This window comes from Hippopotamus amphibius, chromosome 5 (genome assembly GCF_030028045.1).
Source record: "Hippopotamus amphibius kiboko isolate mHipAmp2 chromosome 5, mHipAmp2.hap2, whole genome shotgun sequence".
NCBI lineage: Eukaryota > Metazoa > Chordata > Mammalia > Artiodactyla > Hippopotamidae > Hippopotamus > Hippopotamus amphibius.
In genome coordinates, this window is record NC_080190.1 from 41,155,883 (window position 1) to 41,182,798 (window position 26,916).

Genomic DNA, 26,916 nt, shown 5'->3' on the forward strand with positions numbered 1-26,916 from the left:
AAGGCAAACACTGTTTTTTTAATTTAAATTTTGCCATATATAGATTTTTTTTCACTGATTTTGATTTTTTTTAAATATTGCATTAAAATATCCTTTGTTTTAATTACTGAGTTTTTTGATGCCTCTTACACTTTGCTTTTGAGGAAGTGCCTCACTTGCCTCACTTTGGTTAGAGGGGTCAAGGGAAGAAGCAGGGAGACCAGTTAGGAACACTGTGACATCCAGGTAAGAGAGAATAGTGGCTTGGATTAGAATGGCGATAGTGGGGGTGGTCAAAAGTGATCAAATAATGGAAAATATTCTGTAGATGAGCTGGACGCATTGTGAGAGAGAAGAATGAGGAGTTGCGGATGACATTGTTTTTTGGTGTGGCAGCTACAGGAATGGAGTTGCCATTTTACTGAGATGAGGAGTAGCAAGTTTGTGGAAGAAGAGCAGGAGCTCAGTTGGAGGCGCTTTGATTTGGAGATGTCCATCATGTAGCCATGTGAAGACGTCCAGTGCCCAGTTAGATATGTGAGTCAGAGTGTTATGGGAGATTTTCAGACAGGAGATACTGATTTGGCAGCTATCTGTGTAGAGATGATGGTTAAGCTGTGAAACTGGATGAGATCAGTAGGCACCAAGTGTAGAAAATAGGTCCAAGGACTAATCTCCGGGGTACTCCAACTTTTGGAAGTGGGGGAGACAAGGAGGAATCAGCAAAGGAGAATGAGATGAAGCAGCTAGACACGTAGGAGGCAAACCAGGTGAGTGAGGTGGATTGGGAGCCAAGGGGTTAAAAAAAAAGGATTTTGGGATCAAGTGCGTGGTCAGGTGTGCCAAGTCCTGCTAAGTCAAGTAAGATGAAGCCTGAATAGGGCTGCAGACCCCGGAGCTAGACCTTCTGGGTTCAAATCCTCATTCTGCCTCTTACTCTGTGCCCTGGAAAAGTTCCTTAACCTTTTGGTAACTCAGTATTTTCAACTGAGGAAGCAATAGCATTTCCCTGGGGGTCTTGTATTACACGCGTAAATATGCTGAAAGGGCTTTGCAAGAGTTCCAGGAATGCAGTAAGTGCTAGACTAGTATTAGGCCTAGATATGTAAAATGTAAAAGGAGGAAGGGAGCGGCAGTCACCCCAACTTCCCAGAGGCTGTGCAGTAAGAAATTCCAGAGGTTCATGGAACAGCATGGTTATCTAGATGAAAAAGGATGAGAGAAGAAAGGAGCAAAGAAAAGGAAGTTGGATGGAGAAAGATTACAGGCAATACTATAGGGAAGAATCAAGGACTCCCCTCCCCCCAGCATCGGTTTGCTCATTTGTGAACTGGAGTAACAGGAAGGCTGTGACGTTGCTGTTGTGAAGATGACATGCGAAAATACCTGTCGAGTGTTTAGTTAGGTCCAGCATGCAGCAAGTACTCCCACCTGACGTACTGCTAATCACTCAGGTTGGAGGGGAAGAAGTAGAGGGGAGGAATAGCAGAGAGATTGCAGAAAGATCCTGCTGGACATGACAGCACTTCTGTGTATAATTTCCTTCCCTGTGCCTCCTTCCTTATTCATTCTGAAAATGAGGCAAGGGAGGAGCTAATAACACAAAAAACCAGAGGTCTCTTGCAGCTCTGCCAGCTTTCATTAATCTGCCCTCAATGCCTCCCATCCTCTTTTTTCTGAGCAAAGTAATACTTCATTCAAAAGTGTACTCACCACCAAACCTGCTACGTAAAAATGCTACCCGCTTTTGTTCCTCTGCCTCCACTCAGTGGAAACTGTGTCCGTTTTCTAACATTTAAAATGTTGGGTAGTATTAGTTCCTACTGCATAGGGTTGTTTTTAATGATGAAATATTTTAAACGTATTCATATTAAAAGTGGCTCCTGACATTGACTGACTGCCCAGGAAGTGTTAGCTATTTTATTATTTATTGATTATTATAATTAATCTCTAATTCCAAGGGGTAGAATTGCAAAACCACTTTCTGGAAGTATAAAGTCCCAAGTCCTTAGCATGACTCATCATCTCTTCAGGACTAGTTCCTGGACTCCCCTCCAGTGTCGCTCACACCCTGCCACCGGGAATCCCGTGTTTTCTTACACTTCTGAGCTCTCTGCTTTAAATGCCCTTTCCTTCTTTTCTCTTCGCTTCCCTTCTCTTCTCTACTCTTCCCTTCTCACATCTCACCTCACTACATCGGCCCTGTTGATCCTTCCAAACTTGACTGAAAATCTATCTGCTCTGTGATGCTTCTTTTGATCTTCTCTGTGGGTAATGTTAGGTGCCACATCCCTAATGCTCTCAAAAAAGCTTGTACATCCCTTTTTTATTGCATAGAGTACTATAATTATTTGCTTACCTAACTAAACTGTGGATGTCCTGAATGTAGGGACTATGTTGTACTCAACTTTTCCCAGGAGGTTTAGCCTGACATTATGCTAAGTGCTCAGTGAATACTTGTAGAACAAACTAAAGCCTTTGGATCAGCGTTTTATAAATTACAGTGACTTGCACTGGATCAGAAGTAAAATGAGTCTGCATCTAATTTCCTAACACTTATTATTATGTTTGTTCTAGTTGCTTCCTGAAAATTCTATCCTATAATGAATTTGCTTTAAGTGAGAAGTTGATTTGTGTGGTTTCTCTGCATTTTTGAATGTGTCATTGAATTTGGGAGAGTAAACTTTTGTAAGAGTAAAATTTTGGGTGCAAAGTGATTGAAAAATAGACTTGATGTTTGGATTCACTTTTCTTCTCAGTGCCTTTCTGGTTTTATATTTGCAACATTAGTTTCTATTTGATGAAGATAAAAAGAACCTAGAAGCTATTGGGGGTTCAGGATTTCTGCTTTCCTGAAAGTCACAGGTGGATTGGAATGAACAGCTCACCTCATCACTTGGCTGAGACTGATCAATAGAAATTTCCAGAGTGCACTGTTGGGCAAGATCAGAGCAGCTGTTCCTGATCCTTGACACTGATGGCCTCCAGTGCCAGTGGGTCCTGGCTCAGGGAAGGTGGCAGGGGAAAAGATCAGAAGGAAGCTGGAGGAGAGAAGCAGATAGGGAGGTAGATTATGACTTTTCCAAATCTAGAGCTGTCAGGAAGATATAGTACACTGCTCTTAAATTATAACCCTAATCTATAGAGAAGAAAAGTATACATAAAAATTGTACATAAAAATTGGGCTCACATAGAGAACCAAGTTGTGGAAAGAAAAATATGAGAATATGAGAGGATTTTAGGTGAGATTTGCCTGAAGTTATGGCTAAGTGGGAAGATCTTAATGCCCTGCTGGAACATAAGTTGGCAGCTAGAGAAACAGAGAAAGTGGGAGAACAAGTTTTTTGTTGGTTTGCTTTTAAAGTCTCTCAAAATAGTAAATTGGGCAAGACATGAGACAAAGGTAAGAGAAGTACACGATGGAAAAGCACACTTAAAGCGTGAAGGAAGAATGGCTTAGAAAAGCAAAAGCTGAAATGGTAGCCGTGCATGTTAGGGAGAGAAGAACAAAAAGGAGATGAAGGATAAAGGCAGAGAACTAAAGTTAAAAGATTTCTTGGTGGAAAACTAAATGAAGTAAATATCCTCAACTTTAACAAAGAGGCCAACAAATACTTAATATCTCTTACAAGCATACAATGCCAGGCATTGTGCTAGACAATTTGGAGTTAGGAAATGGAGTAGTTCAGTTAATATCAGCATTTCTATCTTATTTGTTTTTATTTTTTTCAAGAGGACAAATAAGGAAACTGAATGGGAAATAAGATCATTTCTGACTTGGTAAGCAGAGGAGAGGTGTTCTTTGTGATTGGGGGGCCTGTGCTAGCAATGTGCCATGTGCATTTCAAATTGATGGTAGCCTAACTTGCTGTTGGGACCTCTCCAGACGAAATCCAGTCTTTCCACAGTGTCTTACTATATACTGATGTTGCATGATGTAGGCTGAACAGAACTCTTATGCCACATGCAATTTGTACAAGTGATTTTGTCACGAATTTCAGCCTTTTAGTATCTCCTGGGAATTTTACACAAATGGAGTTCCAAATTGTGTTGAAATGGTTTGTGAAGGATTTATGACCAAAGTTGACACATTTGCCTAATGAAGCTAAGTAAAAATTACTTTGTGTTACTTGATAACAGATATAAATTAGCTCTAATATTCTCTTTGGAAAAATGTTTACAATGAGTCTTAAGCTCATTTTGGAAGTGAATTAATGTGATAGCTCTTTATTTGGCCACACATCATGAACTGTAGCAAAACTAATAGAGAATATGCATACATAAAATTCCAAAGCATAACCATAAAAACATCTCACAGAGTCTTCGTGTGTGACATCTTATTTTTAAAAAGCAACGTACAGAGAAGAAAGATGGTGGTGAAGTAGAAGGATGTGGAATGCATGCCTCTCCATCAGGAATACACTAAAAGATGCAATAATTCCCAAAGAGAACCAGCTGAAAATGAGCAAATGACCTCAGACACCAGAAAGGACTGCAAAGATACTGACATAACAGGGTAGGACAGAGAGGGGGAAAAAAAAGGAGAAAAAGGAGGAGAAGAAAAGAAAGGGACAGTTCCCACACCCTGGGGCAGGGGTATCTGAAACAGAGGGGAGATTGCCGAATTCAGGGAAACATCTCTTAACTGACAGGGAAACCCCTTCTCCAACAGGGAATTTCCCTGGGTCAGAAGGGAGGCATTTGGAACTGATCAAAGAGGATGAAGCAGCTGAGCTGTGGCAAACAGGAAAGAATGAGAAACACACGGAGGGTCTGCACCATGGCTCAGCGTGTCTGGACTGAGACATTAGTTCACAACTGAACAGGGGGTCTTGGAGCTGGAATGTGGGAACTGGAGAACTGGTTCAGGGTGAGAAACATTTTGGCAGTGGGGAGATGGACTGAGAGAACAGGAGGAAAGAAATCCTTAGGAGAGAGTGCCTACCATGGAAAGCTGGGCTGCCATGGTGGCAGCTCCATACTACTGACTGACAAGCAGCAGGGAGGAGCCGCAGGTGTAGCCTCTCTGTCAGAGCCTGCGACAGACAAAGGAAGGACCCCTCTGGGCCTGGCTAATGCACTCAGGGATAACAAAGGCCCCTGGGTGGGGCTGGCCTAGGGTGCCTGCAGCCAAGAGCCAAAAGACTGCAGAGTGGTCCAGCTCTGGAGACATTCTGTTTACACCTGAACCACCGGCATCCCTCTGCAACAGGCACCACCATGGACATCTGAGCTGCCGTGACCCAGGCAGGGTGCCACTGCTAACTCACTCCCAGGGGAAGGAGCTACTCTTGTACCCCCCTCTTTCTCCACACACCAGCGCTTACAGACGAACAATAAAGGAAGCTCTGCTGGTCACAGCGTAATACAAAAAACCCAAGGTGAGTAGAAGGACAATTACAGCTGAGACCCCAAGGAAACAGAAATATTATTATTAATTCTATTGATCTAATCCATTCTGGGGTCAGTTCTAGTTTTTTTTAAATTTAATTTTATTTATTTTATTAATTATGATCTTAGTCCTAAGGGATCTACACATTTTATAACACTTTTTAATTCTACGTTTTATTCTATTTTTTTAGGCTTTTTATATATTTCTATTTCTAGCTAAGTTTTTTGTAGTGCTGACTGTATCTCTCCTACCTTCTTTTCATCTCTATCTTTCATACATTTCTATTTCTTTCTTTTTCTTTTCATATTTCCAGTCACACTATGCTCTTCTGTTGCCGTCTTCTATCCTTTTTTAATTTATTTTATCTTAATATACTTATAAGCAATATTATTGGTCTACTCTGTTTCCTTGCTTTATTCTCCAGATGACACAATGCTTTGGTTTTTATTATTAGGTTTTGTCTTTATCTTAGTTCTAAGTTTAACTGTCTGATTTCATTCTGAGAATCTTCAGTCTGTCTGGTGGTACTCTTGCTTTTTATAATATTTGATCCTAGCTTTCAAAATCTCCCTGGATTTGTGTTTGTGTGTATCTGTGTGTGTGTGGAGCGGGGGGGGGGGGGTTCGTTTGGTTTTTTTTTTGTTTGCTTGTTTTTTTTGGTTTTGAATTTCTGTTGGTTTTCTCTTTGATTGTCTGATGGCATACTGGGGTTCTTCTGTCAGGTCTTTCTAGTGCCTTATGTTCTATTCAATTCAGTATTTGTGTATCTTATACATGTATGTATTTCCTTGACTTAGTATTTGTTTGACTAAGCACTCTGCCATTAGTCTAGGGCATGGACAGTCTTCTTTAAACCTCTTTATTGCCAGGACAAGCAACCTCTAAAGTCTGGACTACTCCATCAGAAGTCAGGTAGGAGGTTCTGAGGAGGGAGCACTGAATCCAGGATGCTAGACTACTAGGGAGTCCTCAGACACAGGGAAGATTAACTGTAGAGAACTCTCACAGAGCCCTGAATCAGAGTCTAAGACAGCTTCGTCTGACTGTCTGCAGCTGCCAGTGCTGGACATCTCACACCAAACTACAACCAAGGCAGGAACACATCAGCACACAGACTACCTAAAGCCATATTAACCTCACAGATACCCTACAACACACCTCCTGACACAACCCTGCTCATCAGAGAGAAAAGACACAGAGCCACGCACCGGAAAGCAGACACTAGACCCCCCCACCAGGAAGCCTGCTCAAGACACTGGACAAACTCCACCACAGGGGGCAGAGGGCAGAAACAAGAGGAATTACTAATAGGCAGCATAGGGAAAGGAGACAGCAAATCCTATAAATTAGACAAAATGAGAAAACAAAGAAATACCATGCAGGCAAAGGAGTAGGAAAAAAAACTCACAAGACCAAATAAATGAAGAGGAATTAGTAAAATTGCCTGAAAAAGAATTCAGAGTAATGACAGTAAAGATGATCCAAAATCTCGATAACAAAATACAGAAAATACAAAAAAAAGTTAATAAGGACTCAGAAGAACTAAAGAGCAAACAAACAGTAATGGACAACAAAATAACAGAAATTAAAAATACTCTTGATGGTATAAAAGGCAGAATAACTGAGGCACAAGAACGAATAAGTGAGTTGGAAGATAGAATGGAAGAAATAACTGCCACAGAGCAGGAAAGAAAAAAGAGAATAAAAAGAGTGGAAGACAGTCTCAGAGACATTGGTGACAACATTAAGCACACCAATATTCGAATTATAGGCATCCCAGAAGAAGAAGAAAAAAAGAAAGGGTCTGAGAAAATATTTGAAGAGGTTATAGTGGAAAACTTCCCCAACATGGGAAAGGAAATAATTAATCATGTCCAAAAAGTGCAGAAAGTCCCATACAGAATAAACCCAAGGCGAAACACACCAGGGCACATATTAATCACACTAACAAAAATTAAGCACAAAGAAAAAATATTAAAAGCAGCAAGAGAAAAGCAACAAACAACATATAAGGGAAAACCCATAAGGATAACAGCTAATCTTTCTGCAGAAACACTGCAGGACAGAAGGGAATGGCAGGATATACTGAAAGTCCTGAAAGAGAGAAACCTACAGCCAAGAATACTCTACCCAGCAAGAATCTCATTCAGATTTGAGGGAGAAATCAAAAGCTTTCCAGACAAGCAAAAGTTAAGAGAATTCAGCACCACCAAACCAGCCTCACAACAATTGCTAAAGGAACTTTTCTAAGTAGGAAACAAAAGAGAAGGAAAAGACCTACAAAAACAAGCCCAAAACAATTAAGAAAATGGTAATTGGAACACACATGTCAATAATCACCTTATATGTAAATGGATTAAATGCTCCAACCAAAAGACACAGACTGGCTGAATGGATACAAAAACAAGACCCTTCTATATGCTGCCTACAAGAAACACCCTTCAGACCAAGGGACACATAGAGACTGAAAGTCAAGGGATGGAAAAAGATATTCCATGCAAATGGAAGTCAAAAGAAAGCTGGAGTAGCAATACTCATATCAGACAAATTAGACTTTAAAGACTATTACAAGAGACAAGGAAGCGCACTACATAATTATTAAGAGATCCATTCAAGAAGAACATATAACAATTGTAAATATCTATACCCCAACATAGGAGCACCTCAGTACATAAGGCAAATGCTAACAGCCATAAAAGAGGAAATCGACAGTAACAAAATAATAGTAGGAGACTTGAACACCCCACTTATATCAATGGACAGATCATCCAAACAGAAAATAAATAAGGACGCACAAGCTTTAAATGACACATTAGACCATCTCGACCTAACTGATATTTATACTACATTCCATCCAAAAAGTACAGAATACACTTTCTTCTCAAGTGCACCCAGAACATTTTCCAGGATAGATCACATCTTGGGGTACAAATCAACACTCAGTAAATTCAAGAATATTGAAATCATATCAAGCATCTTCTCTGATCACAATGCCATAAGACTAGATATCAGTTACAGGAAAAAAACTAAAAAATACAAACATATGGAGGCTAAACAATATGCTATTAAACAACCAAGAAATCACTGAAGAAATCAAAAAATATCTAGAAAAAAATGACAATGAAAACACAACAACCCAAAACCTATGGGATGCAGCAAAAGCAGTTCTAAGAGGGAAGTTGATGGCAATATAGTCCTACCTTAAGAAAAAAGAAAAATATCAAATAAACAACCTAACCTTATACCTAAAACAACTAGAGAAAGAAGAACAAAGAAACCCCAAAGCGAGCAGAAGGAAAGAAATCATAAAGATCAGATCAGAAATAAATGAAAAGGATAAGCTACCTAGACCACCACTGTGATGGAAAAGTCCTGTCAGTTTTAAACTTCTGGTTAATTCAAGCTGGGTCTAAAAGGCACTAAAATGATGGAATGATTAATAACCAGTGGTGTAGTCTCAGGAAAGTGGTTTCACCTTCCTGGACCTCAAGTTCCTTGTCTTTAAAAGTAAAGGATTTGGGGAACCGGGAGAGAAAAGATGGCGGCGAAGTAGAGAGACGTGGAGTGCATCCCTCTCCACAGATGCATTGGGAATGCACGGAAGGACACAGTAATTCCCACAGAGAACCAGATGAACACCAGCAGACGGCCTCGGACACCAGAAAGGACTGCGGGGAGCCCGACATAGCCGGTAGGGAGGCATCTACGAAGGCTCAAAGAGGGTGAAGCGGCCGAGCTGTGGCAGGTGGGAGGGAGTGAGAAACATACGGAGGGTCCGCAGCGCAGCTCAGCGTTCCCGGACCGAGACATCGATCCACGGCTGAACGGAGAGTCCGGGAGCGGGAGTGTGGGAACCGGAGAGCTGGTTAAGGGTGAGAAACATTGTTGCCGGTAGGGTGACGGACCCAGAGGAGAGGAGGGAGGAGGTCCACAGAGAGGAGTGCCCGTCCCTGAGAGCTGCCCGGCCATGATGGCGGCTGGAGGCTGCAGGCTCATGGGCTGGGGGGGAGGAGCCGCGCGCATAGCCTCTCTCTCACTTTCAGCGCCTCTGCAACAGGCAGTGGAGAGATGCCCGTGGGCCACCTAAGGCGCTCAGGGATAACAAGCACCCTCAGGCGCTCGGGCCGGGCTAGATTAAAACCCCTTGCAACGCCAGCAGCAGGGAGGCTGCCCAGAGAGAAAAAAAAAAAAAAAACAACAGCAACAACAAAAAAAAAACCCGAGAGGGGCCCAACTCTAAGACTTTCTGTTTACGTCTGAGCCACCGGCATCCCTCTGCAACAGGCACTTCCAAGCCTGATTGAAACAACAGTGCGCCACTGCTCACTCACTCCCAAGAGAATGAGCAACTATTGTACCCTCTCCCTCCCCACACACCGACGCTTACAGACGAACAATAAAGGAATCTCTGCTGGTCACAGAATAATGCAAAAAAACCCAAGGCAAGGAGAAGGACACTTACAGCTGAGACGCTAAGGAAACAGAAATAGTAGTATCAATACCTATTGAACTGGTCCATTCTGGGATCAGTTCTGGATTTTTTTTTTTCTTTTTTTCTTTCTCTCTCTCTTTTTTTTTTTTCTTTATTAAATATGATCTTAGCCCTAAGGGATCTACAAGTTTTATAACATAATTTTTTAGTGATATTTTTTATTCTTTTTTTTTTTTTTTTGCCTTTTTATACACTTCTATATCTAGCTTAGTTTTTGGTAGTATGGACAATATATCTCTCATACTTTCCTTTCATCCCTATCTTTTATACATTTCTATTCCTTTCTTTTTATTTGCATATTTCCAACCACATTACGCTCTTCTGTTCCACTTTCTTCCAGCCATTTTAAGTTTATTTTATCTTAACATACTTATAGGCAACACTATCGGTCTGCTCAGACTCCTTGCTCTATTCTCCAGATGACGCACTGCCTTGGTATTTAATATTAGGCTTTTGTCTTTATCTTAGTTCTTAGTACAGTTGTCTAATTACATTCTGAGAATCTCCATTCTCTCTGGTGGTACTCTGGCTCTTTTCTATATTTGATCCTAGCTTACAAAATCTCCCTGGATTAATGTTTCTATGTGTAAGGTGTTATTTGTTTGTTTGTTTGCTTTTGCTTTTGTCTCTGATTTGTTCTGTTTCAGTTGTCAATTTCTGTTGGGTTTCTCTTTGAATATCTGATAGCACACTGGGGTTCTGTCAGGTCTTTCTAGAGCCTTATGTCCTAACAGATTCAGTAATTGTGTGTCTTATACATGTATGTGTTTCCTAGACTTAATATTCGTTTAATCCAATACTTGGACATTAGTCTGAGGCTTGGACAGTCTTCTATAAACACCTCTATCGCCAGGACAAGCAACCCCAAAAGTTTGGACAACCATGAGGGAACAAAGAAACACCATGCAGGCAAAGGAGCAGGAAAAAAACCCACAAGACCAAATAAATGAGGAGCAAATAGGGAAAATGCCTGAAAAAGAATTTAGAGTAATGATAGTAAAAATGATACAAAATCTTGATAACAAAATAAAGTACAAGAAACAGTTCATAAGAACTCAGAAAAACAAACAGCAATGGATAACAAAATAACTGAAATTAAAAATACTCTAGATGCCATAACCAGCAGAATGACTGAGGCAGAAGAACGAATAAGTGAGTTGGAAGATAGAATGGGGGAAATAAATGCCACAGAGCAGGAAAAAGAAAAAAGAATAAAAAGAATAGATGACAGTCTCAGAGACCTCAGTGATAACATTAAGCGTACCAACATTCGAATTATAGGCATCCCAGAAGAAGAAGAAAACAAGAAAGGTCTGAGAAAATATTTGAAGAGGTTATAGTGGAAAATTTCCCCAACATGGGAAAGGAAATAATTCACCAAGTCCAAGAAGCACAGAGAGTCCCATACAGAATAAACCCAAGGAGAAATACACCAAGACACATGTTAATCAAACTAATGACAATTAAACACAAAGAAAAAATATTAAAAGCAGCAAGAGAAAAGCAACAAACAACATATAAGGGAAAATACATAAGGATAACAGCTGATCTTTCTACAGAAACGCTGCAGGCCAGAAGGGAATGGCAGGATATACTGAAAGTCCTGAAAGAGAGAAACCTACAGCCAAGAATACTCTACCCAGCAAGAATCTCATTCAGATATGAGGGAGAAATCAAAAGCTTTCCAGACAAGCAAAAGTTAAGAGAATTCAGCACCACCAAACCAGCCTTACAACAAGTGCTAAAGGAACTTCTCTAAGTAGGAAACACAAGAAAAGGAAAACACCTACAAATACAAACCCAAAACAATTAAGAAAATGGTAATTGGAACACACATGTCAATAATCACTTTACATGTAAATGGATTAAATGCTCCAACCAAAAGACACAGACTGGCTGAATGGATACAAAAACAAGACCCTTCTATATGCTGCCTACAAGAAACCCACTTCAGACCAAGGGATACATATAGACTGAAAGTAAAGGGATGGAAAAAGATATTCCATGCAAATGGAAGTCAAAAGAAAGCTGGAGTAGCAATACTCATATCAGACAAATTAGACTTGAAAGTAAAGACGATTAAAAGAGACAAGGAAGGACACTACATAATAATCAAGGGATCCATTCAAGAAGAACATGTCACAATGGTAAATATCTATGCCCCTAATATAGGAGCACCTCAATACATAAGGCAAATGCTAAGAGCTATAAAAGGGGACATCGACAGGAACACAATAATAGTGGGAGACTTGAACACCCCACTTACATCAATGGACAGATCATCCAAACAGAAAATAAATAAAGACACACAAGCTTTAAATGACACATTAGACCATCTCAACTTAATTGATATTTATAGGACATTCCATCCAAAAACGACAGAATACACTTTCTTCTCAAGTGCACACGGAACATTTTCCAGGATAGATCACATCTTGGGTCACAAATCAAACCTCGGCAAATTCAAGAAAATTGAAATCATATCAAGCATCTTCTCAGACCACAATGCCATGAGACTAGATATCAATTACAGGAAAAAAAACTGCAAAAAATACAAACACATGCAGGCTAAACAATTCACTCTTAAACAACCAAGGAATCACTAAAGAAATCAAAGAAGAAATCAAAAAATATCTAGAAAAAAATGACAATGAAAACACAACAACCCAAAACCTATGGGATGCAGCAAAAGCAGTTCTAAGAGGGAAGTTTATAGCAATACAGTCCTACCTTAAGAAACAAGAAAATTATCGATAAAACAACCTAACCTTACACCTAAAACAACTAGAGAAAGAAGAACAAAGAAACCCCAAAGCGAGCAGAAGGAAAGAAATCATAAAGATCAGAGCAGAAATAAATGAAAAAGAGAGGAAAGAAACCATAAGAAAAATAAATAAAACTAAAAGCTGGTTCTTTGAGAAGATTAACAAAATTGATAAACCATTAGCCAGACTCATCAAGAAAAAAAGGGAGGATGCAAATCAACAGGATTAGAAATGAAAAAGGAGAAGTCACAACGGACACAGCAGAAATACAAAACATCATGAGAGACTACTACAAGCAACTATATGCCAATCAATTGGATAACCTGGAAGAAATGGATACATTCTTAGAAAAATACAATCTTCCAAGACTGAACCAGGAAGAAATAGAAACCATGAACAGACCAATCACAAGTACGGAAATTGAGGCAGTGATTAAAAATCTCCCAACACACAAAAGCCCAGGACCAGATGGGTTCACGGGCGAATTCTATCAAACATTTCAAGAAGAGTTAACACCTATCCTTCTCAAACTCTTCCAAAATATTGCAGAAGGTGGAACACTCCCAAACTCATTCTACGAGGCTACCATCACCCTGATACCAAAACCAGGCAAAGATGTCACAAAAAAAGAAAACTACAGACCAATACCACTGATGAATATAGATGCAAAAATCCTCAACAAAATACTAGCTAACAGACTGCAACAGCACATTAAAAAAATCATACACCATGATCAAGTGGGGTTTATCCCTGGGATGCAAGGATTCTTCAATATACACAAATCAATCAACGTGATACATCATATCAACAAACTGAAGGATAAAAACCATATGATCATTTCAATAGATGCACAAAAAGCTTTTGATAAAATTCAACATCCATTTATGATAAAAGCTCTCCAGAAAATGGGCATAGAAGGAAATTACCTCAACATAATAAAAGCCATATATGAAAAACCAAAAGCCAACATCGTTCTCAATGGGGAAAAACTGGAAGCATTCCCTCTAAGAACAGGAACAAGACAAGGGTGTCCTCTCTCACCACTATTATTCAACATAGTTTTGGAAGTTTTAGCCACAGCAATCAGAGAAGAAAAAGAAATCAAAGGAATCCAAATTGGAAAAGAAGAAGTAAAATTGTCACTCTTTGCAGATGACATGATATTATATATAGAAAACCCTAAAGACTCTACCAGAAAACTGCTAGCACTAATTGATGAGTTTAGTAAAGTAGCAGGATACAAAATTAATGCACAGAAATGTCTTGCATTCCTATACACTAACAACGGAAGAGCAGAAAGAGAAATTAAGGAAACTCTCACATTCACCACTGCAACCAAAAGAATAAAATACCTAGGAATAAACCTGCCTAAGGAGGCAAAAGATCTGTATGCAGAAAACTTTAAGACATTGATGAAAGAAATCAAAGACGACACAAACAGATGGAGGGACATACCATGTTCCTGGATTGGAAGAATCAACATCGTGAAAATGTCTGTACTACCCAAAGCAATTTACAGATTCAATGCAAACCCGATCAAATTACCAATGGCATTTTTCACAGAACTAGAGCAAGAAATCTTATGATTTGTATGGAAACGCAAAAGACCCCGAATAGCCAAAGCAATCTTGAGAAGGAAAAATGGAGTTGGTGGAATCAGGCTTTCTGACTTCAAACTATACTACAAGGCCATAGTGATCAAGACAATATGGTACTGGCACAAAAATAGAAAGGAAGATCAATGGAATAGAATAGAGAACTCAGAAGTAAGCCCAAACACATATGGGCACCTTATCTTTGACAAAGGAGGCACGAGTATACAATGGAAAAAAGACAGCCTCTTCAATAAGTGGTGCTGGGAAAATTGGACAGCAACATGGAAAAGAATGAAATTAGAACACTACCTAACACCATACACAAAAATAAACACCAAATGGATTAAAGACCTACATATAAGGCCAGACACTATAAAACTCCTAGAGGAAAACATAGGCAGAACACTCTATGACATACATCAAAGCAAGATCCTTTTTGACCCACCTCCTAGAATCATGGAAATAAAATCAAGAATAAACAAATAGGACCTCATGAAACTTAAAAGCTTTTGCACAGTGAAAAAAAACCATAAACAAGACTAAAAGGCAACCCTCAGAATGGGAAAAAATAGTTGCCTATGAAACAACGGACAAAGGATTAACCTCCAAAATATACAAGCAGCTCACGAAGCTTAATACCAAAAAAGCAAATAACCCAATCCACAAATGGGCAGAAGACCTAAATAGACATTTCTCCAAAGAAGACATACAGATGGCCAACAAACACATGAAAAGATGCTCAACATCACTTATCATCAGAGAAATGCACGTCAAAGCCACAATGAGGTATCACCTCACATCAATCAGAATGGCCATCATCACAAAATCTGGAAACAACAAATGTTGGAAAGGGTGTGGAGAAAAGGGAACTCTCCTGCACTGTTGGTGGGAATGTAAGTTGGTACAGCCACTATGGAAAACAATTTGGAGGTTCCTTAAAAAACTACAAATAGAACTACCATATGATCCAGTAATCCCACTGCTGGGCATATACCCAAAGAAAACCATTATCCCAAAAGAAACTTGTACCATAATGTTTATTGCAGCACTCTTTACAATAGCCAGGACATGGAAGCAACCTAAATGCCCATCAACAAATGAATGGATACAGAAGATGTGGCATATATATACAATGGAATATTACTCAGCTATAAAAAGGAATGAGATAGAGCTGTATGTAATGAGGTGGATAGAACTACAATCTGTCATACAGAGTGAAGTAAGTCAGAAAGAGAAGGACAAATATTGTATGCTAACTCACATATACGGAATCTAAAAATGGCACTGATGAACTCAGTGACAAGAATAAGGATGCAGATACAGAGAATGGACTGGAGAACTCGAGGTATGGGAGGGGGCGGGGGGTGAAGGGGAAACTGAGACGAAGCGAGAGAGTAGCACAGACATATATATACTACCAACTGTGAAATAGTCAGTGGGAAGTTGTTGTATAACAAAGGGAGTCCAACTCGAAGATGGAAGATGCCTTAGAGGACTGGGGCAGGGAGGGTGGGGGGGACCTGAGTGGGGAGGAGTCAAGGAAGGGAGGGAATACGGGGATATGTGTATAAAAGCAGATGATTGAACCTGGTGTACCCCCCAAAAAAAATAATAAAAAAAAAATAAAAAAAGAAAAGAAAATCTAGAAAACAAAAAAAAAGAAGGAACCAAAGATTTAAAAAAAAAAAAAAAAAAAAGAAAGAAATGAAAAATAAATGAAGGAAACAATAGCAAAGATCAATGAAACTAAAAGCTGGTTCTTTGAGAAGATTAACAAAATTGATAAACCATTAGCCAGACTCATCAGGAAAAAAAGGGAAAAGACGTAAATCAACAGAATTAGAAATGAAAAAGAAGTAACAATGGACACCGCAGAAATACAAAAGTTCATGAGAGACTACTACAGGCAACTATATGCCAATAAATTGGATAACCTGGAAGAAATGGATCAATTCTTAGAAAAATACAATCCTCCCAGCCTAAACCAGGAAGAAATAGGAAATATGAGCAGACCAATCACAAGTACGGAAATTGAGACTGTGATTAAAAATCTGCCAACACACAAAAACCCAGGACCAGATGGATTCACAGGCGAATTCTATCAAACATTTAGAGAAGAGCTAACACCTATCCTTCTCAAACTCTTCCAAAATATAGCAGAAGGAGGAACACTCCCAAACCCATTCTACGAGGTCACCATCACCCTGATACCAAAACCAGGCAAAGATGTCACACACACACAAAAAAGAAAATTACAGGCCAATATCACCGATGAATATAGATGCAAGAATCTTCAACAAAATACTAGCTAACAGAATCCAACAGCACATTAAAAAGATCATACACCATGATCAAGTGCGGTTTATCCCTGGGATCCAAGAATTCTTCAGTATACACAAATCAATCAATGTGATACATCATATCAACAAATTGAAGGATAAAAACCATATGATCATCTCAATAGATGTGGAAAAAGCTTTTGACAAAATTCAACATCCATTTATGATAAAAACTCTCCAGGAAATGGGCATAGAAGGAAATTACCTCAACACAATAAAAACCACATATGAGAAACCAACAGCCAACATCATTCTAAATGGGGGAAAACTGAAAGAATTCCCTCTAAGAACAGGAACAAGACAAGAGTGTGCACTCTCAGCATTATTATTCAACATAATTTTGGAAATTTTAGCCACAGCAATCAGAGAAGAAAAAGAAATCAAAGGAATCCAAATTGGAAAAGAATAAGTAAAGTTGTCACTCTTTGCAGATGACATGACATTATACATAGAAAACCCTAAAGACTCTACCAGAAAACTGCTAACACTAAGTGATGAGTTTAGTAAAGTAGCAGGATACAAAATTAATGCACAGAAATGTCTTGCATTCCTATACACTAACAACGGAAGAGCAGAAAGAGAAATTAAGGAAACTCTCACATTCATTACTGCAACAAAAAGAATAAAATACCTAGGAATAAACCTGCCTAAGGAAGCAAAAGACCTGTATGCAGAAAACTATAAGACACTGATGAAAGAAATCAAAGACGATACAAACAGATGGAGAGACATACCGTGTTCTTGGATTGGAAGAATCAACATTGTGAAAATGACCGTACTATCCAAAGCAATTTACAGATTCAACACAATCCCTATCAAATTACCAACAGCATTTTTCACAGAACTAGAGTAAGAAATCTTACGACTTGTATGGAAACGCAAAAGACCCCAAATGGCCAAAGCAATCTTGAGAAGGAAAGATGGAGTTGGTGGAATTAGGCTTCCTGACTTCAAACTATACTACAAACTATTCTATAAGGCTACAGTGATCAAGACAGTATGGTACTGGCACAAAAATAGAAAGGAAGATCAGTGGAACAGAATAGAGAACTCAGAGGTAAACCCAAGCACATAGGGGCACCTTATCTTTGACAGAGGAGGCAAGAACATACAATGGAAAAAAGACAGCCTCTTCAATAAGTGGTGCTGGGAAAATTGGACAACAACATGTAAAAGAATGAAATTAGAACACTACCTAACATCATACACAAAAATAAACTCAAAATGGACTAAAGACCTAAATGTAAGGCCAGACACTATAAAACTCCTAGAGGAAAACATAGGCAGAACACTCTATGACATCCATCAAAGCAAGATCCTTTTTGACCCACCTCCTAGAATCATGGAAATAAAATCAAGAATAAACAAATGGGACCTAATGAAACTCAAAAGCTGTTGCACAGCGAAAGAAACCATAAACAAGACAAGAAGACAACCCTCAGGATGGGAGAAAATACTTGCCAATGAAGCAACGGACAAAGGATTAATTTCCAAAATATACAAGCAGCTCATACAGCTTAATACCAAAAAAGCAAATAACCCAATCCACAAACGGGCAGAAGACCTAAATGGACATTTCTCCAAAGAAGACATACACATGGCCAACAAACACACGAAAAGATGCTCAACATTACTAATCATTAGAGAAATGCAAGTCAAAGCCACAATGAGGTATCACCTCACACCGATCAGAATGGCCATCATCAAAAAATCTAGAAATAACAAATGTTGGAGAGGGTGTGGAGAAAAGGGAACCCTCCTGCACAGTTGGTGGGAATGTAAGTTGGTACAGCCACTATGGAAAACAGTATGGAGGTTCCTTCAGAAACTACAAATAGAACTACCATATGACCCAGTAATCCCACTACTGGGCATATACCCAGAGAAAACCATAATCCAAAAAGAAATATGTACCACAATGTTCACTGCAGCACTATTTACAATAGCCAAGACATGGAAGCAACCTAAATGCCCATCAAGAGATGAATGGATAAAGAAGATGTGGCACATATATACAATGGAATCTTTCTCAGCCATAAAAAGGAATGAAATGGAGCTATATGTAATGAGGTGTATAGACCTAGAGTCTGTCATACAGAGTGAAGTAAGCCAGAAAAAGAAAAACAAATACTGTATGCTAACTTATATATACGGAATCTAAAAAAAAAAGTGGTACCGATGAATCCAGTGACAGGGCAAGAATAAGGATGCAGATGCAGAGAATGGACTGGAGGACATGGGGTTGGGGGAGCGGGGGGCGAAGGGGAAGCTGAAACAATGCGAGAGAGTAGCATAGACATATATACACTACCAACTGTAAAATAGATAGCTAGTGGGAAGTTGCTGTATTACAGAGGGAGATCAACTCGATGATGGGTGATGCCTTAGAGGGCCAGGACAGGGAGAGCAGGAGGGAGTCACGGGAGGAATGGGATATAGGGATATATGTATAAATACAGCTGATTCACTTTGGTGTACCTCAAAAGCTGGTACAAGAGTGTAAAGCAATTATTTTCCAATAAAGAGCTTAAAAAAAAGAAGACGTGAGCAGGACTGGAGCAGAAGTCTTATGGTTTTCATTATAAACTCTGTAGAACATTTTACTTTAAAAAATATGTACATGTATGACTTTGATAAAAAATAAATATTTAAATAGAATATTTTTTAAAAAAGCCCTTGGAGAAGGGAGTGATTAATTATCCTGGGACTGCTATGGGAGCTCTGGGGAAACCTTCATGAGTTCCTTGATTTTAGGGACAAATGTACAATACATTTTTGTATCCAGCACAGCATCTAGAGTAATGCTGAACTCAAATCAAGGCTCAATAAATCAATTCCCAGTGGGTAAGTTAACATAATAATCTCCTTGGTGCCCTTTCATCTTCCCTTAAAATGGACACTGACGCCCACCCCTTCCATGGCAGTCCTGGTGCCCCAAATCTCCTCTGCATGTAATTTTCTCTTTAGGAGTCTGTTTCCATGCCTGTGCTGGGGACCAATTTAGGGGCAGTTTATATTAACTCATGCCTGCTTTTTTGTTTTACTAATAACCATACTGTCCTTCAGCAAGCAGCATCTTTTTATGTCTTTGAATATTTGGATTTTTTTTTGGGGGGGGGGTCATAACTATGAAAATAACAGACCCTGAGAGGTTTGTACTCTGGGGTGATTTCAGACCAGACTTCTAGTCTGCTTCCCTTGCTAATTACCCAGGTTCCTTTAAACCACTCTATACCAGCTTAATTAGGAGGGCTTGCCTATGATAGAGAACATCTCTGCCTTGAAAAAACTGCAAGAGAGTCAGGGAGAAATTGTTCCTAATTTGCACAGCAAGCCAGTCATGGGGAGAGTTAATTTCTAAGCCACTGACTTCCAGGCTAAAATACACTTTCTGCGTGTTGACCTCATAGCCTCTCTCTCTTCTAACCATTTTCTTCTAGTAAAGCATTGTGTAATCAGCACAGAAATGAGATGAGAATTATAGCTGCAATAGTTGAGTTTTATGTATGCTTACTTGGTATTGTTCTAAGAACTTCATGTATAGTTTCTGATCTAATCTCAAAGCAACCTTTATTTTAAAGCAGAGGAAACCGGCAAAGAGAAGTTACCATGGCTAGTAAGTGGTGAGGCTAGGAATTGAGCCCAGGCACTCTGGGTCCAGAGCCCTCTGCTTTAATGTTGTAATCATCTCCCTCTTGGCCATTCCAGCACCATGAATCAGGTTTACTTCATTAGAATTTTGGGAATACTTTGAAATCTTGAATTATTGTTATTGAAAGTAATAAACTGAATTATTATTATAGTAAATATTTCATTTTATGGCTTATTTCAAAAGGCAAATAAGAATAAGAGTTTCTAGACGTTATAGGTTTTCTCTTATCTTTATTATCTTCTGGGACCACATAATGGCATTCCCTGATTGATTCCAATTTAAGTAAATGCACTTATATTAAGTAACTGTTATAAAATGAGGGAGAAACATGGGGGAATTAGTATCTCCTAAGTGTGGTGCTCAAATGACTTTAATAATAAAATAAAAATAAAATGTATTTAATAAGTAAATTCTTCCTCAAAAATCAGACAAACACCTTCCAGTCAAATATCTTATTTTATCCTCTGGTTATCCATGACACTTCCACCCTGGGCCATCTCTCCTCTACATCTTCTCTTTCCCACCATCAAAACTTACTTGTCCTCAGTACTATTTCCATAAGGCTTTACCAGGCTATTGAATATGCTAGGTGATTTTAGGCTACAGTATTCCTAATGTTAACACCTCAGAGTGCCCTGATCACTCCCACTCTGTATTCCAACTAATTTGTATTTTAAAAAGGAACTTCTGGAAACATGCTCTTTCTATCCTAAATGAAGAACTCTATTGAGGCTGGTGGAGCTGCTATTTGGGTGCATCTGGGTTTCAATTTAAAGCTACAAATTAGGTCAGTTTAAATATGGGATTCCCTTAGCATTCACAGACCTAGCAACCCAATTATCCTCTCCCTGGCGAGAAGGGTGTGTCCTCCAGGTGGGAGGTGCTGTGTCCTTTTCACATATTAACGGAATTCGGGTATAAGGCAGCCAAGTCATTCAGGACAAGTACTTTGTATTTTCAGAGCTGCCTCCACTGTGTTCCTGGCCTGAGCCTGAGCATATTTCCTCTGTGATCTGGGCTGGCAGTCTCTTCCTTCACAAGATGGGTCTCCTTTAACTGAGTGTCCAGCTGTGTCCATCCGTGAAGCTGAGCATAGCAGGGGGAGTGGGACTCAGAGCGAAGGGACTACTTCTCATAATCGTGGAGGTCCGATTAACCTCTCTCTCAGAGTTTGTATAGAGAGTCAGGCTGAAATAGAAGTGCTTTCCAGTGGGAGGTGGTATAAGGGAAAGGGCCTGCCTGAGGGTTAGAGTCCTGCACGTGGGTTCTTACTCTGATAAAGTGTCTTTTATCCTTGGGACACCCATTTAGCTTTTGCTCTGTCAAATAAAGGACCTCAACATTTCCTTTTAACTCCAAGACTCAGTGCTTCTGGGTGTTCCGTTTTTGCTCTGTTGGCAGGGTCTGTGCATCAGACTGCTGGAGCTCACGCCTGTTTCCAGCACTGGTTAACTGTGTGATCTTGGGCAAGTTCTTCTGTGTCTCTGAGGCTTTACCTCTTTGTTGGAAAAATGGTCTTGCACTAGTACCCATTCCGGAGCATTCCAGATGATTGAATGAGTTACTCTGTGTGCCTGGCATATGGCAGGAGCTATATAAGGCTATAAGAGCTATTATTAATATCATTGTTGTAATCATCATAGGGTGTCAACTGATTGGCAGCAAATGCCTGAATTGCGAGGCAGTGTGAGGGCTCTTCAGGAGAGCGGATTAGAAAGAGGATTCCTGAAGTGAGCATTTGTAGGTGCCAACACAGTTTTCTCCTCCATGGTCTCAGATTCTGATTTCTGACTTCCGCTGCAAATAAGCAGAGTTTTAGGCTAATAAGTCAGTTTACTTCATGCCAAAGGTCCCAGCTGAGTACTAAATGTAAACCTAAGAGACAAGCTGGATAGAAGGATACTAAAGATGAGTTAATAGAAATGAAAGTCAATTGCCTTTGTACCTAATACCCTGCTGGTGCTCTGTCAGTTTTTTAGGAGATGTTATAGAATCTTCCTTTCTTTGCTTCCTTCACTATCTTAGTTACAGCATCTGCACTGGTTTCAATGTTTTTAGGGTTGTTTTTTTCTGGGACCTGCCTGGGACTGATTCTGCTCTCACCTTCCATGTCTTTATGTCCTCTCTTCACAGTTTCATCAAACCTCTTAATTTAATTCATCAACAGATCAGTTAACGCCCAGGGCAGTAGTCAAAGGCAACCTACACAGCACTATTGCTACTAAACAGAACTAGGCATAGAAACTCTTATAAACTTAAAAAGAGAACATCTTTCCATGATGAATAATGACAATTACCTTGAAGAAACTAGGATTACTAAGTTGACTGTGAAGAAATTTGGCATTAAAAAATCTAAATTATTCTATATAAAATGCTTTGTAAACTAGAATATTATATAGAAATAAGGTATCATAGTAGTTAATTCTGCTATGTAAATCTAGTGTTAAGTCAGCTGGGCATCCCAAAACAGTGGTCGTTTTTTAACTGCTAGAGAAAGAGAAGACATTACTATGTCATTGAAGGAGGGATTTTTATAGAATTGCAAACCTCTTTGCTCACTTAGTCATTCCATCTGGCCAAATTGTCATATGCTAATTCTCTTTAGCCATATTATTGACTGGGGCAGAACCCTGTACATAACCTTGCACACTAGAGGGAGTTACCTTAATCCTTTTTATTACTTTCCTCTTAATACGAGTAGGAACAGAGTCCTATTGGAATAAGAAAATCCGGAAAATGTTTTCTGTATGATCGTTAATACCCACATATATAAAATTCCACGTATATATCCGAATAAGGGAAAAACAAGTTTAGTGTATGTATCTTTAAAAGAAAATCAAAATAGAGAGCTTAAGATAGCAGTATATTTTAGTCAAGACAACCATTTTTATAAAGGGAAATATTTTAATTTTTGGTTTGGCACCATCAAAAATATTCATCACAAAATTTTAATTAAAAATTTGAAATAGTTTTTAAAGCTGATAACCTACTTGGATTAGGTTTATTGGGATAAAGTGATAAACTAGCTTTTCTGATCAAATCAGCAGTAAATATTTGTTAATTACTGCCTGGGTTTTACCTTATCAGGCCAAGGAGCAGATGGGATTTAGATTTCTAATATAGAATGTCACAGCAGTCCTGCTGCTCCTTTTCTAGATGCTTTCCCTGGGGGGAGTTTGGACTGTTAGGACTGCACTTTAGAGGTGCCTGGTTACTGTTTCCATGAATAAGATAAAATGGTGTTTATCCTCCGTGGATCAATACCATCTTGTTTGAACTTATTGAGTCATTTAGAGACACATAAGGTAATGAAAACCATTGTGCAATAGTACCCAGCATTCTACGCAGCTTTCTGTGGGATGACAATATTTTAAAAGATATTTATTGAAACAGATTTTTAATATCAACTGGCTGTGTGATGAAATGAACACACACTGTGACAGGGTGTCTTGTGGGTTTCAGAGAAAAAGGCATTGGGTTTTTAATTGAGTCTTGAGAAACATTCTCTAAAATAAAAATAGTATACAATGCTTTTTTTTAGAGTAAAAGAAAATAAGTTCTCTTTTTTTCTGAATAAATGGAATGGGTTTTTCTTTGTGACTCACCAAAACTTCATTGTTTATGTACAGTTTTTGATTTAAATGATATTAGCATTGTTTCGACGAAGAAGAGCTAATGGGGAAGTTTGGAAAGTTTTAGGAAATTTTCTGGAGGTTTTTAACCAATAGGAAGATGGAAAGGGAAGAGAGTTTTGCTGAATTCCTCCTGTGTGTCAGGGACTGTGCGTAACTATTTTGTTTTATCATATCATTTAATCTTAACTAAATTCTGCAGGACAGATTTTACCCCTGTTTTACATTGGAGGAACCCGAGATTCAGGGAAGTTAAATATCATGCCCAAGGTCACATAGGAAATTTGGGAACAGGCAGTCCAACTCAGCTCTGTCAGGAGAAAAGTCCAGTGTTCTGTCTGTAATTAATTTGGAAAGTCTCTAAGGTAGGCATGGTCCAGTTTGATGGAAGATGATTAGACTCTAAGGTGCCTTAGAGGTTTTTGATTGTGATGGTTTCAGTCAATTCTGGTTGTTATGAACGCTGGACACGGCTGTAAAAATGATTTGTTCTGTCTTAATCTGTGTTCTGAGGAATACCATTTCTGAGAGATGTTAATAGATGTTACTGAAAGAACACATTCTGTTGTAAATTAAGCTTAGAAAACAGAACATTGCCTACTCTCTTAGATACGATGAATGAATGTATTTACATGCAGAGTAAACCTCCAGTCCTTGTGAGGACAGCTCATGGTTCTGTGCTTGGGATCTGGAGTCAGGCCACCTGGCTGGGGAACTTGGCTCTGCCACCTCCTAACTGGGTGATGTCCAGCCCACTAGGTAACTTATCTGTGCCTCAGTTTTCTTGTTTTGTAAAATGTTATAATAGTATCTATCTTATATGGCTGTCCTAAGAATAACGTGAGATAAATGCATGGAAAGTGCTTGGAAGTGCACTTGACAGTATGCTTAATAAATGTCTGTTATTGTTATTATTACTCAAAATACTCATGTAGAAACAAGACCTGCTTTAACTTGTCTAAAGACCATTTCCTCAACGTACTTGACAATAGAATCCCTCTTTTTGAGCCACATGTATGAATATCCACTGAATAATGTGTAGGAAATGTTATATCGAAATGACACAAAACCAACTTGGTATTAGCCCAGTAGGAAATAATAACTAAATATTCAGTGTTTTCATATCCACTATGTCATTTTATGTTTGCCCAGAGCAACTAATTTCTTTTTTCTTGATGACTATCTTTCTCCTTCCCTTACACTTGATAAATAAGTCGAAACAGTAAAATATGAGAATTGTCTCAAATGGGCAATATCAATACTATTCTAGAAAATATGGACCCTTAAAAATGAGAAATCCTGATCTAATATATCACCTTCTGTTAAACTAAAATAAAGAATTTTATTCTTAAACATAAGAAAAAATGAACCTGTAAGTCATTTGTTTATTACCTGTATTTAGCTTCAGTGCTTTAACAAGTGACTTCACTTTTATTTCCAGACCTATGCTCCTATTGTATGCATCTCAGCATGTATTATAAAGAATGTTTCAGACCATACCACCACATCTTTGCTCCTAAAATATAACTAGAGTTAAATTTGCCAACGCATGTTTTGCAAAACACTAATCCTGCCCAATGCACAAGTGATGCTGTGTTAGTCCTCTTCTTGGAGATACACAGTACATATCTGAAAAGTCCTATGGTAAAGAAATTTGTTTGACTGGGAACCCATTCTCCTTGGAACTTACTTTGGTAATCATAGAACAAAACAATTTCAACCAGAGTATTTAAGTGATTTCTGGGAGGAATGGGATATTCCTGATAAGTGCCTTGATGGGTTTCTTTTTTTTTTTTAGATAAAATACCATCACAGTCTGATTGTGAACCATCTTTGTGGAGTGAACACAATGACCATGTGAAATACACCCACTGCAGCACATTTGCCCAAACCATCCTGAAAGGAAAAGATCTAATAATTAGCCATCTCAAGGTTGAGATTTAATATACTCAAAGCCAATCATTGTCCATGAGTGTTTTTGTTTTGTTTTGTGCGTGTGTGCTTTTGGTGGTGGTACAGGATAGAGGAGGAGAGGGAAGGAGATAATTGAGTGTACGAAGTCTAAAGTATGATAGAAATTATGACCTATACAGAGAACTCAGAATCTGTCAGTGATGTTACTGCTATTTCTCTTGTTAATTATACTTTTATGTTTCCTGGGATCTGAGGGCCAGAACAGGCAGTCAACCACAACTCTCCCGGCTGTCTGGCTATTGCTAAATACATTTCTCAGAAACGTTAGCCTTATTCTTGTACCCAAAGTGGTAAATCTACATTTTTTTTTGTTTAGCCTCAGAAATTGATTAAATGAAAGAGCAAAAGACAGCTGCCATCTCATTTTGAGATTATATGATCATTCCAATATTTTCTTTTGTTTTCAGGTGCCTTCATTAATATAAAAACAAACTAGAAAAATCCCTGAATTCAGCTCTCTAGTGGAAGAGGGTAAAAACTGTTTTCACTGCATTCCCACTGATTCCCACCGCACAGTTTCACAGAGTTGAAATAGAAAAAACAAAACACATGGACCATACCTGAGTGATTTCAGAGATCCCCACCCGGAAAAGGTTTCCTTGATTATGGCGAATTCAACGTGTCACTCTGGTTATGCTCTAATCATCATATCAAACTCCAAAGGTTCAGTGGCTTTAGGTTTGGTTTACAATTCCTGGGAGTTAAACTTTAACTCACCCTGTCTCTTGCATCCATGCAGCCCTTTGACCAGATAATTGGGTCAGTACAACCCAAGCAGAATCTACAGAACTTCTGCTTCATTTGTTTACCCTATTAAAATGAATTTTGCATTAAAAATTATTGATGCGAATAATGGTTTTGATGCTGTTTTAAGCGGCATATATTTTAAAAAGTAGAACTCACTGCAATTTGGGTAACTAAATTTTTCTTTATATTAGCTCCCTTGTTTTCTGCTATGCCAAACTGATATTAAGCTTATGGTAATTTAGGAGAATGTTTTTCCTTTTCCCCCACCCCTACACTCCTTATATCACTGTATTACATGGAATAAAGTGTGGAGTTTTAGGTCAAGTATGGAGATAAATGCAGGCTTGCA

The 26,916-nt window shown here is 38.8% G+C and overlaps 1 protein-coding gene across 2 annotated transcripts in view; it reads right to left on the minus strand.

The window, feature by feature from the left end:
- Window positions 1-26,456, minus strand: part of A1CF (APOBEC1 complementation factor) — an 80,844-nt gene extending 54,388 nt beyond the window's left edge. For both annotated transcript variants that reach the window (XM_057737117.1, XM_057737118.1), the window contains exon 1: window positions 26,381-26,456. The gene's annotated coding sequence lies outside the window, so the exon portion shown is untranslated. The remainder of the gene's footprint in view (window positions 1-26,380) is intronic.
- Between the last annotated feature and the right edge of the window lie 460 nt (window positions 26,457-26,916).